Consider the following 11,724-nt stretch of genomic DNA (forward strand, 5'->3'; position numbering starts at 1 on the left):
TACTCATTCATGTGGCAAACATATTTTTGGCATTGTTTACCGCTATAGAACCTCTTGTGGCGCAGAGTGGTAAGGCAGCGACATGCAGTCTGAAAGCTCTGACCATGAGGCTGGGAGTTCTATCCCGGCAGCCGGCTCAAGGTCGACTCAGCCTTCCATCCTTCCGAGGTCGGTAAAATGAGTACCCAGCTTGCTGGGGCGTAAGCGGTAATAACTGGGGGGAAGGCACTGGCAAACCACCCCGTATTGAGTCTGCCATGAAAACGCTAGAGGGCGTCACCCCAAGGGTCAGACATGACTCGGTGCTTGCACAGGGGATACCTTTACCTTGACCTTTACTTATATGAACAAACAAATCCTTAAAATTAGATATAAACATATAGGAATTGAAAGATTGGGCATATAATCTAGAAATAAAAGTATCCAGGTCATAGGATTTTACTCATTGGATTCTACTCCTCTCAATAGGGAATCCAATGGAGGAACAAGACATATGTGGGTACGTAGTCTCAATTGGTATGCTTCACATGGCACCAGGCAGAATCATTTGTTCCCACATGAATGAGTAGAAGGGATATCTGTCCTTCGACTTTGCAAGTCTTTCCAACCTTTCCATGACATCGTTGATTCTTGTGCCAGGTAGACAGAATACCTCCCGAAACAAGACCGGCCAACACACTGTGGATTCTACTCCTCTCAGTAGGGAATCCTCAATTACCAGCACACGTCTCCTAATCCAGGGGTAGTCAAATGCTGGCAGGGGCTCATGGGAATTGTAGTCCATGGACATCTGGAGGACCGCAGGTTGACTAGGTAAAGGTAAAGGTATCCCTTGTGCAAGCACCGGGTCATGTCTGACCCTTGGGGTGATGCCCTCTAGAGTTTTCATGGCAGACTCAATACGGGGTGGTTTGCCAGTGCCTTCCCCAGTCATTACCATTTACCCCCCAGCAAGCTGACCTTGGGAGGATGGAAGCTGACCTTTACTTACCTTGGAAGGATGGAAGGCTGAGTCAACCTTGAGCCGGCTGCTGGGACTGAACTCCCAGCCTCATGGGCAGAGCTTCAGACTACACGTCTGCTGCCTTACCACTCTGCGCCACAAGAGGCTCTTACAGGTTGACTACCTCTGTCCTAATCCTAATACATTGGTGAGCAGAAGAGATAGTCCTCTCATCCATAGGTGAAACATCTTCTGATGTTGAGGGAATATCCCTTGTTCCTGTGGTCCAGAATCACTATCTACAGGCAGATCCTGGAAATGATTTCTGAGAATCAGAGGGGCAAAACATCTCCTTATTTTTTTGACACCTCTGGGTAACATCCTTCCATCCATTGTCCTCTTGTATTACGTTCTCCTCTAATTGGTGCGACACCTTTGCCACCTTTCCCAATTGCCCTCCAAAAAGTGCTCCATGAGTTCTTTCGAACTCATTTATAGAATACATTGTAGACAGGCATTCTTCTAGGTTCTGAACCTTCTCCTACAGGAGCGCTACTAACTTGTTCTTGGCGGACGGTATATAAATATAAATAAATAAATAAGTTTAATTTAAAAGATCAAAAAAGTCTATGTATACCAGCTAATTGCACCCTATGAACTCTAGGCAGAGAACAGATATAGAAGAATAGAATAAGCAGCCTTTATTTAATAGAAAATAAAATAAAGAGACGTCGACCAACATGTAACAAGCACACTATCAGTCAAGCAGATGGGGAAATAAAGGATCGAAAGGAAAACAGTCTTGGCTAGAGGGTCAATGGGAGGATAACTACCAGATCCTGAAGAGGTGGGAACAGAGTCCAGCAGTGTGTCAGGCTCTCTGGAGGGATCCAAAGTTCCAGAATTGGCAGAGTGGCTTGCCAGAACAGGGACTTTTATACCATATTGGAGGGTGCTGTGTGCTAGAGATTGCTCGTACACAGGGTGGGCTGTCTCGCGATTGAGACAAATGGGTGCTAATAGCTCAGGAGATGGGTGCGGGTGGGGATTGATGGCTCTGAAGAAAGGAAACCATCTTAGTACAATGGGAAAGTTCCAGAGGCCTCAAGAGCCTAGCTAGCTGGGTGAAGAGAAATTCCCTTCTGGCTGAGTGGTTTAGGCTGAGTCACAGGTGTGAAAACAAAGACGCTGGGCAAGAACCCTCAGGTGCCACGGACTCTCCTGTCACTGGCTTAGCAATACAATGGAGTGGGGGAGGAATGAATGCCGAGCACGAGGGTCACAGCTGTCAGGTCAGACCGGTGGCTTTGGTCAAGCTGAGAATGGAGTCTGGCCAGAATCCTGGCTTAGAGAACCTGGAATCTGGCTTTGGCAGTAGCCTAGACTGGTAGATGATGCCACAGGGTCATTGGGCACTGTATACCAGTACAGCGATGAGGAGTTCCATCATACATAACAATTTGTTTGTACTCCCTCGAGATTGAATGGCATGGGAAACATCTTGGGTTCAATGATTGTGTCCACATTAGGTAAAGGTAAAGGTGTCCCCTGTGCAAGCACCAGGTCATGTCTGACCCTTGGGGTGACGCCCTCCAGCGTTTTCATGGCAGACTCAATACGGGGTGGTTTGCCAGTGCCTTCCCCAGTCATTACCGTTTTACGCCCCAGCAGCAAGCTGGGTACTCATTTTACTGACCTCGGAAGGATGGAAGGCTGAGTCAACCTTGAGCCGGCTGCTGGGACTGAACTCCCAGCCTCATGGTCAGAGCTTCAGACAGCATGTTGGCTGCTTTACCACTCTGCACCACAAGAGGCTCTAACGTCCAAATTTTTAAGAGAATAATGGGCAACTAAATAATCCATTGTTAGCAGCAGTTAGCAGAGACCTTGCCCTTTTAATACTAATGCACAGTATTCCTTAACTTGTGCCTGTCAAAAGGACTGGCATTGTCCACTGGCATTTCCCCAGTAATTACTTTCCTGAAGGCACCTTCTTTGGAGAGGACATTAATAGGACCCCATAAATCCAAGTCTCACCAAAACAGCAGGGCAGATAGAGGGGAGTCAGTAAGACATTTCCTGTTAGTTTGGTCATCTCTAACACACTAAGAGGAAGCGTTGTATTTTATCAGGAGCATCACAGTCTGTTCAGCCCCTTAATGTTTGCGACTGTTTGTGTTCTGCAAACCAGGCATACCGGTTTGTGGCCTGCCATCCACAAAGCAAACTGAACCTCATTTTTCTTGTTCATGCCTATCCCTTGTCTCCACCTCATGTATTTGGTGAGTCCCTTTCTCTTTTTTGCACAGGCACCTCCCTGGAATGTGAACTACGCAATTCCATTGGAAATTTCTGCAGTAATGAAAAAATACTTTGACCTGAAGGAGATACTTGCCTGACTATGGTGTTCCAACAATATGGGACTGCAGGTAGGTGCAGAGGATCCTCAACCAATCCAGGCCAAAGATTAGGGTATATCCTTGGTACAGCATTTATTCATTTACCTAAAATATCTGGAGCCCACCTCACATTACAGGCAATATGGTATCATGGTTACGAGAGAAGCTTCTAATCTGGAGAACCAAGTTTGATTTTACACTCCTCCACATGTAGCCAGCTGGGTGACCTTGGATCAGTCCCAGTTCTTTCAGAGCTCTCTCAGCTCTCTCAGTTCTTTCAGAGCTCTCTCACAGGGTATCTGTTATGAGGAGACGAAGTAAAAGTGATTGTAAGCTGCTGTGAGACTTCTTCATTCCCTGGCATTTCTGCTGCCTTCAAGAGGTTCCACCAGCTGAAGAAGGGGATTCTTGTTTGCCATATTTCGCTTCTTTGGATCCTTTTTATATTGTTATTCATGACAGTACCCTTTCCTCAAGTGATTCTGTTTCCCAAACACCAGGGAGATATTGTCCTTCTAGAGGCAATTAAAATTTTCAGAGAAGGTGCAGGGTTTGAGTGTGTCATCCTGACAGGTGGAGTAGGTATTTCTTTTAACCATGAAACTGGGATGGATGACACAACCAAAGGCAGAATAAGAATACAGGATGATCTTGACAGGCTTGAGAAGTGGGCTAAACTGAATAAAATGAAGTTCAATAGGGACAAATGTAACATTCTGCATTTAGGTAGGAAAAACCAAATACACCAATATAGGATGGGGGAGACATGTCTTGGGAGTAGCATGTGCGAAAAGGATCTAGGAGTCTTAGTAGACCATACATTGAACATGAGTCAACAGTGTGACTCCGAGACTAAAAAGGCAAATGGGACCTTGGCTGTATCAAAAGAAGTATAGTGTTCAGATCGCACATGGCGATGCTTTACTCCGCTTGGGTTAGACCTCACTGGGAGTCCTGTGTTCAGTTTTGGGCACCCGAGTTGAAGAGGGATGTAGACAAGCTGGAGCGTGTCCAGAGGAGGGCAATGAAAACGGTGAGGGGTTTAGAGACCAAGTTGTACAAGGAAAAGTTGGGCGAGCTTGGTCTGTTTAGCCTGAAGAGAAGATGACAAAGAGGTCATATGACAAACAAGTCAAATACAAATACTAAAACAGTCCTAAAAATGAAAACAACCAAATATATCTTGATTGCAGCATCATTACAGTAATACTAGAGATGACAGCTTGCTGTACTGCCAGTTCATTGATGTTAACTCCTAGCTGGCAGAGGGGTAACTTTGTTCAAGGAAGGGCATGGATGATGTTAATGTCCTTATCCTGGCCTCAACCAGGTGCCTGGTGGAAGAGCTCCATCTTGCAAGCCCTCTTGCAAGCCGTCAGAGCCCTCAGGTCTTTTGGGAGCTCATTCCACTAGGCAGAGGCCAAGACCAAAAAGACCTGGACCTGGTCCAGGCCAGGAAAGCTTCCCTTGGGCTGGGGGCAACCAACCTGTTGGTATTCAAAGACTGCTCTCCAGGAGGCTTGGCAGACAGATGGTCTCTCAAATACACTAGACCCAGACAGCAAATGGCCTTAAAGGTTAAAACCAATGTTGTGAATTGGACCTGGAATTCAACTGATAACCAGTTCAACAGCCACAAAATCAGCTGGATGTGGACTTTCTAGGGTGTTTTGGTGAGGACCCTGGCAGTTGCATTTTGTACCAGTTGCCATTTCTGGGTCAGAGACAAGGGTAGGCCCACGTAGAGCAAGTTGCAGAAGTCTAATCTGGAGGGGATCATCATGATCACTGTGGCTAGGTGCTCCAGGGCCAGATAGGGCATTAGTAGCCTAACCTGATGAAGGTGGAAAACACCATTTGGGTTACTTGAACAATCTGCACTTCTACTGAAAGGGAAGTGTCGAAGATCACACCCACATTTCTGATGGATTGAGAACACAAGGAAGTTGAAGCAAGCTGGCTGCAGAGTCTGTAACCAAAGTAACAAGCAGGAAATGCAGGGAAGCAACAAAATGTATTTGCACAGTTATTTTGTTATTAGTTCAACTTTGGATCCAGTCAAGAGCCTTGGTAGCCATTGAGAACTCCTGCTTGAATGGTAGGTATGGTTGGAGATTTAACTTTTATCCTTATGCACTAAGTACCTGGGTTTTTATTATACCTTGTAAGACTCTTTTAGTATCTTATTTTATTTTATTTTTATTTTGTTACATTTCTATACTGTCCTCCCTTGAGGATCAGGGCAGTTTACAATAAAGCTTGTAGCTCTCAGTGGGGTGTGATGCTAATACATTACAGAGAACAGAGCGTTATACATATAGTATTTAACATAACAGTACCAGGAAATATATCAGTCCTTCTGAACTTAACATTTTGAATGCAATAGCATTTTACAGTCATAACTGTGTAACACTTTACTTTTGACTATTCACCTGGGAGTGCTGCTTTCATTTGATGGTTGCCGGGTCAGGAGTCGCCTTATGATTCTGTCTGTTGGGCGATTGTTGGTATTTGGTCATTGGGAGGGGGCTTCTGGGTTGGTGTGGCCCTCTTGGCCTCAACCAATGGTTTGGCAGAAGAACTCCATTTTGCAGGCTCTGTCGACTGTTTCAGTTCTGGCAGAGCCCTGATCTTGTCTGGGAGCTTGTTCCACCAAGTGGAAGCCAGGATGGAGAAAGCCCTGACTCTGGTGGTGGCCAAATGCACTTCCTTCAGGTCAAGGATCTCCAGTTTGTTGGTATATATAGAAATCTAAATAAATAAATATATGGAGTGGAATGGGGGGCATATTCAGAGAGATGGTCCATCAAGTATGCAAGGTCCAAACTGCATATGGCCTTGAAGGTGATTACCAAGACCTTAAGCCTGATCTGGAATTCAATCAATAACCAGTGCAGATGTTGGAGTGTGGACAGAATGTGGTCCTCCAGATTTTTCCTGTGATGACCCTGGCTGATGCATTCTGTACCAATTGCAGTTTCCAGAGCAGGGATAAGGGTAGGCATGCAGAGAGCGAGTTGCAGAAATATATTCTAGAGGTGACTATTGCCTGGATCACTGTAGTTAGGTATTCTGGAGCCGGATAGGGTATTAGTAGCTTAGTTTGGTGAAGCTGGAAGAACACTGGCCTTGCTACATTTGTGACCTGTTCTTCCATGGAAAGGGAGGCATCAAAGGTCACATCCAAATTCCTGGCTGAGTGTGCCACTGAAAGTTGCATCCCATCCAGGCAGAACAATCATGCTTACTCACTGGACCCTTTCTACGGAACCACATGACCTCCATCTTCAATGAGTTGAGTTTCAGATGGCTCTGCTTGAGCCATCCTGTCACTGCTTCCAGAAATCTGGCTAATGAGTCTGTGGGTGAATGAGAGCGGCCATCCATCAGGATGAAGAGCTAGGTGTCACCAGCATATTGATGACATCCCAATCCGAAACTGTAGACCAGCTGGGCTAGAGGGCGCATAAAGACGTTAAATAGAAATGGTGAGAGAACCACTCCCTGCGACATCCTGCATGGGAGATGGCAGTGCTGAGATTGGTTGTAACCTCTGCCTGTAACCCTGGAGGCAGGAGATCAGCCATTGTAGGGCTGTCCCATGTATCCCAGCATTGTCAAGGCATTGAGCTAGCAGCTCATGGTCAACTTTGTCAAACACTGCTGTGAGGTCTAGTTATGCGAGCAGTGCTGACCCTCGGTCTAGCTCATTGTGCAGGTCATCCATCAGGGTGTCTAGTTCCCTTTCAACCTCATGGCCCGGCTGGAAGCTATGTCCGGGACTGAAGCTTCTTTCAGGAATGCTGCTAATTGGACCGTGGCAGCCTTTTCCAGTACCTCTCCTAGAAACGCTGGGTACAAGACAGGGCAGTAGTTGGCAGGTTCCCTTGGGCCCAAAGATGGTTATTTCAGTGTTGTGATGTTATTTTCCATGTCCTGAAAGGCAGGATGTCTGTACAATTTAGACAACTGATAAAAATATGCACTACGCCCATAGGCCATTCTTGAAAAAAAAAATCAGATGCACCATACTGTCTTAGGCATTAGACTGGATGTCTTTCATCCCACACTGGGTCTTCCTCAGAGGTCTACTTTTTGACACACATCTTTGGATAAAATAAAAAGTACACAAAGCAGACAGTAAAATAAACACCAGCTAGACTGGAAAATGTCTTGCTGTATTAAAAAGGGAATAAACCCCAGGAAATACAATTTTGGTTAACAATGATAATATCTTTGCAGGCACTTCAGTTACCGAAGAAAGAGTTTTTGCACTCCTCCCTACGTGGTGCACTTCCCATCACCATGGAAAACTTCTTCAGGCTCTTCCTCTTCTCTCTGCTTCTCTCTACAGGTAGGATTACAGCTGTTAGTAGCTGAGACCGTGCTCAGTTATATCCCAGGAAAAGGAGTCCAATCCGTATCTGTTGTTAGATCATTTTGGTATTCCAAACAGTGGTTACAAAATTAGGGTTGCCAGTTCCTGGTTGACACATTCCTAAATGCTGGGGGTAGGGTTTGGGGTGTAGGACTCCCAACTCCAAGTTGAGAAATTCCTGAAGGTTTGGGTATAGAGCTTGGGGAAAATGGGGGGCTTTTTGCACGCCTTCAAAATAGCACAATGGTTGCCAATTGAAAACGCTACTGATTTGCTGTTTTGCACAACGTCGTCGACAATCTGCCACACACCTGAAACCAATCTGCAAAAAGCGCTTCCTTGTAGCGCTTTCAGGGAAATCCCCAAAAGTGGATTCACCCTCCGGAAAGCGATACACTCCTGCAACCAATCTGCAACACTAGCGAAAAAGACCTGTGCGTTAACATTGTTGCGGTTTCTACAAAGTCCCTCCCCCTGGCTCTCTTCTCTGATCTTCCGGCGAAGCGATCGCCATTTTTTTTTTCTCCGAGCGAGCGGGGATAAACGCACCAACGAGCCTCTTTCAGTTTAGAGGCTTCCCCGGCTTCAGTCCCTCCCCTTCAGTCACTAAGCACACAGAACAGAGAAGCACGTTTGCTGATGTATTTTCCCTTTATTTTTTATACATTCATTCAGCCGAAAATCGGGCCCATGAGAGGGGGGGGGATTTTTTTTTTTCACTCGGAGGGAGCGTGGCAACGATCAAACGATCAAACGACAGCTCAAACACACTAGGCAGCTGGATGGGTCTCTCCGTTGCAACGAATCTACACAGATTCGTTGCAATGGGTCTGTTTTTTTTTTAAAAAAAACCTTTCTTAAAGGGAAAGGGGCTGTTTGGGAGCATGCTAACGGCTGCCCATTGGCTGCTTGACGGCCAGGGGCGGGACGAGCTTGGCAATAGCGCTTCCTTTCTAGCGATTTCTGCCGAGACCGGAAGCCTGTGGGAAACGCTACAAAACGCAACTGGATTCCACTACAAAGGCAGGTATGCATAATGACGAATTCCACTATTTTAAATGGCGATTTTTCATTCAGTGACCAATTTGCTACAAAGATCCCGGTACGTAAAGCCCCTTTCAAAGAAGCCATTTTTCATAGGGAAGCAACTCTGTAGGTCGGAGAACAGTTATAATTCCAGCAGTCCTCCATACTCCTTCATTAGAAGCTTTTTTGGGAGGAGATTGGATGAGCGGCTGCCAGGAGTGTAGAACTTTTAAGTCCCTGAGAAGGTGGGAGGCTGGAATGGATGGCCCTTGGTGATCTCTTCCATATCTGTGAGATTCTGTGATTCTGAGTCATCTAGAGCAGGGGTAGTCAACCTGTGGACCTCCAGATGTCCATGGGCTACAATTCCCATGAGAATGGGAATTGTAGTCCATGAACATCTGGAGGACCACAGGTTGACTACCCCTGTTCTAGAGATTATTTATGAGCGGATGTCTCCAGCTTGCATTCATTCTACACACTCTTGAACCATCTGAACTTGTACCTCTCAAAATGACTGCTTGTCCATGGTCATTTCCCCAACAACTACTTTCCTGAGGGCACCTTCCTTGGAGGGGACACAAAAAGGACCTTATAAATGCAATCTTCACCAAAACTGCAAGAAGGAAAGAGTCAGCCAGAAATTTCCTGGCAGGGATTTGCTGTATCACGAGCTTCACAAGCATAACCAGTTTGTCTAGCCCCTAAATGTTTGTGAAAGTTTGTGGCTCATGAATCGGGCAATGTCATGAACTATGAAACAAACTGAACCTCATTTCCCATGTTTGTGTCTATCCCTGGTCTCCATCCCATATATTTTGTGAGTCCCTTTCTGGTTTTTTGCACAGGTACCTCTCTGGAATGTGAAATGTGCACTGCTGCTGGTAATTTCTGCCACAGCCAGAAAATATTTTGTCCTCGAGGAGATACGTGTATGACTGTGGTGTATATGGGGGGACCTGCAGGTAGGCAAAGAGGATCCTCGACCAATCCAGGCCAATTTTAGGTCAGTGGTCCTCAACCTGCGGGCTGCGGCCCGGCGCCGGGCTGCAAAGGCCATGGCGCCGGGCCGCGGCTCCCTCTCCACGCCCCCCCCCCCGCAGTAAAAAACTTCCCAGGCCGCAAGCCTGCGGCCCGGGAAGCTTCTTACTGCGGGAGGGCGGGGAGAGGGAATCAGGGCCGAGCCGTGCCCGTGCAGGCCGCGCCCGTGCGGGCCGGTCTGCGGGCGCGGCCCGATTCGAGGGCGTGGCCCGATCCGTGGGCGCGGCCTGCGGGCGCGGCCTGATCCGTGGGTGTGGCCCGCACGGGTGCGGTCCCCGCAGGCGCGGCCCGATGCCCTGCCGATCCCCAGCCTAATAAATGTTGGGGACCACTGGTTTAGGGCATAAACTTGGCCTAGCATTTGTTCATTTAACTAAAATATCTGTAGATCATTTTCCGTATGGTGGCATAGTTAGAATAGGCAGACTGTAATCTAGAAAGCCAGGTTTGATTCTCCACTCCTCCTCCACATCCAGGCAGCTTGGTGACCTGGGGCGAGTCACAATTCTCTCAGAGCTCTCTCAGCCCCACCTGCCTCACAAGGTACCTCTTCAAGAGCTGCCAAAATCTAGCCCAGCCTTTCTCAACTTTTTTTTTACTGTTGAAAAACTCTTGAAACATTCTTCAGAGCGATCGTGCAGAATATGTTTGGGAAGCATAGCTGGATAAGTGAGCACTGTGGCATGCAAAAGCAGCGGTGGTGTAAGCACATGTGTGCCCGCACACGTGCCCACGTGCACCCACATGTGTGCCCATGCCCATGCCAACGTCGCCCCTGCTGTAGGGAACACGGCATTAGGGCAGTTGAGAACAGCTGGCCTAAAGCATTCATGATCAGACTGCCACTGTTTAAAGACTGCCAATAAGGGGGAGCTCCCCACCTCATCATATAATATGTTGATGTCATTTCCCCTAGGTGGATAAGGGAAAGCCATTACTTTTGAGCAGCATGGATATATTGCAAGGAAGGATACCTTAATTCAATCCATGGCATTTGTGCTGCCTTTGAGAGGATCCACCAGCTGAAGAACGGAATTCTTGTTTGCCATATTTCACGTCTTAGGAGTCTTTTTGTATTGTTATTCAGGATAGGGCCCTTTCCTTAAGTGATTCTGTTTCCCAAATACAAGGGAAATGTATGGCAATATTGTTCTTCTAGAGGCAATAACAATTTTCAGAGCAGGGTTTTGAGTGGGTCATTCTGAAAGGTGGCATAGGTATTTCTTTACATCATGAAACTGGCCTGGATGAACTTCTTTTGGTGTTGTTACTAACCTCAGGTCTCACCTTTGCTTTTTATTCCCATGAACAGCGAATTGTACCTGGACATCGAAGCAATGCGTATTTCGATCTATGTGTTCTAAAACAACGTTATATATGGGACCCAATGCTGTAATTAAAGAACTTACATGCAGCAAAGCTCTGGCTTCATCAGGATCTGTCCTCATGGCCCTCTCAGGGCTCCTAGTCTTAAAAGTCCTCTTCTGAAGGATCTCTCAAAGCATTGGATGGATTTTCATCAAGGGGTGATATTAGGGTGCTGTCCACTTCCACATATTTACCCCCCAAAACAGCAGGAGATGCAGTAATACAACACACACAGCAAAGAAAAACTATATGGAATATGCATTAAAAACAACTTTTTTCTTTCTTGCTTGAAGCTGTTATTTATTTTGCATGCAGTAAATATAAAATGTTTCAGTGTATTCCCTTTCCAGTTATATTGTACAGAGTAAGGTAAAAGGTATCCCCTGTGCAAGCACCAAGTCATGTCTGACCCTTGGGGTGACGCCCTCCAGCGTTTTCATGGCAGACTCAATACGGGGTGGTTTGCCAGTGCCTTCCCCAGTCATTACCGTTTACCCCCCAGCAAGCTGGGTACTCATTTTACCGACCTCGGAAGGATGGAAGGCTGAGTCAACCTTGAGCCGGCTGCT

General features: G+C 46.7%; 1 long non-coding RNA gene across 1 annotated transcript; it reads left to right on the forward strand.

Annotated features, from left to right (window-relative positions):
* Positions 1-5,301: 5,301 nt before the first annotated feature.
* LOC143837053 (uncharacterized) lies at positions 5,302-11,437 on the forward strand. The gene is made up of 4 exons (XR_013230891.1): positions 5,302-5,440; positions 7,585-7,696; positions 9,595-9,711; positions 11,100-11,437. It is a non-coding gene; the product is annotated as an uncharacterized LOC143837053 (long non-coding RNA).
* Positions 11,438-11,724: the final 287 nt, after the last annotated feature.

This window comes from Paroedura picta, chromosome 5, assembly GCF_049243985.1.
Source record: "Paroedura picta isolate Pp20150507F chromosome 5, Ppicta_v3.0, whole genome shotgun sequence".
NCBI lineage: Eukaryota > Metazoa > Chordata > Lepidosauria > Squamata > Gekkonidae > Paroedura > Paroedura picta.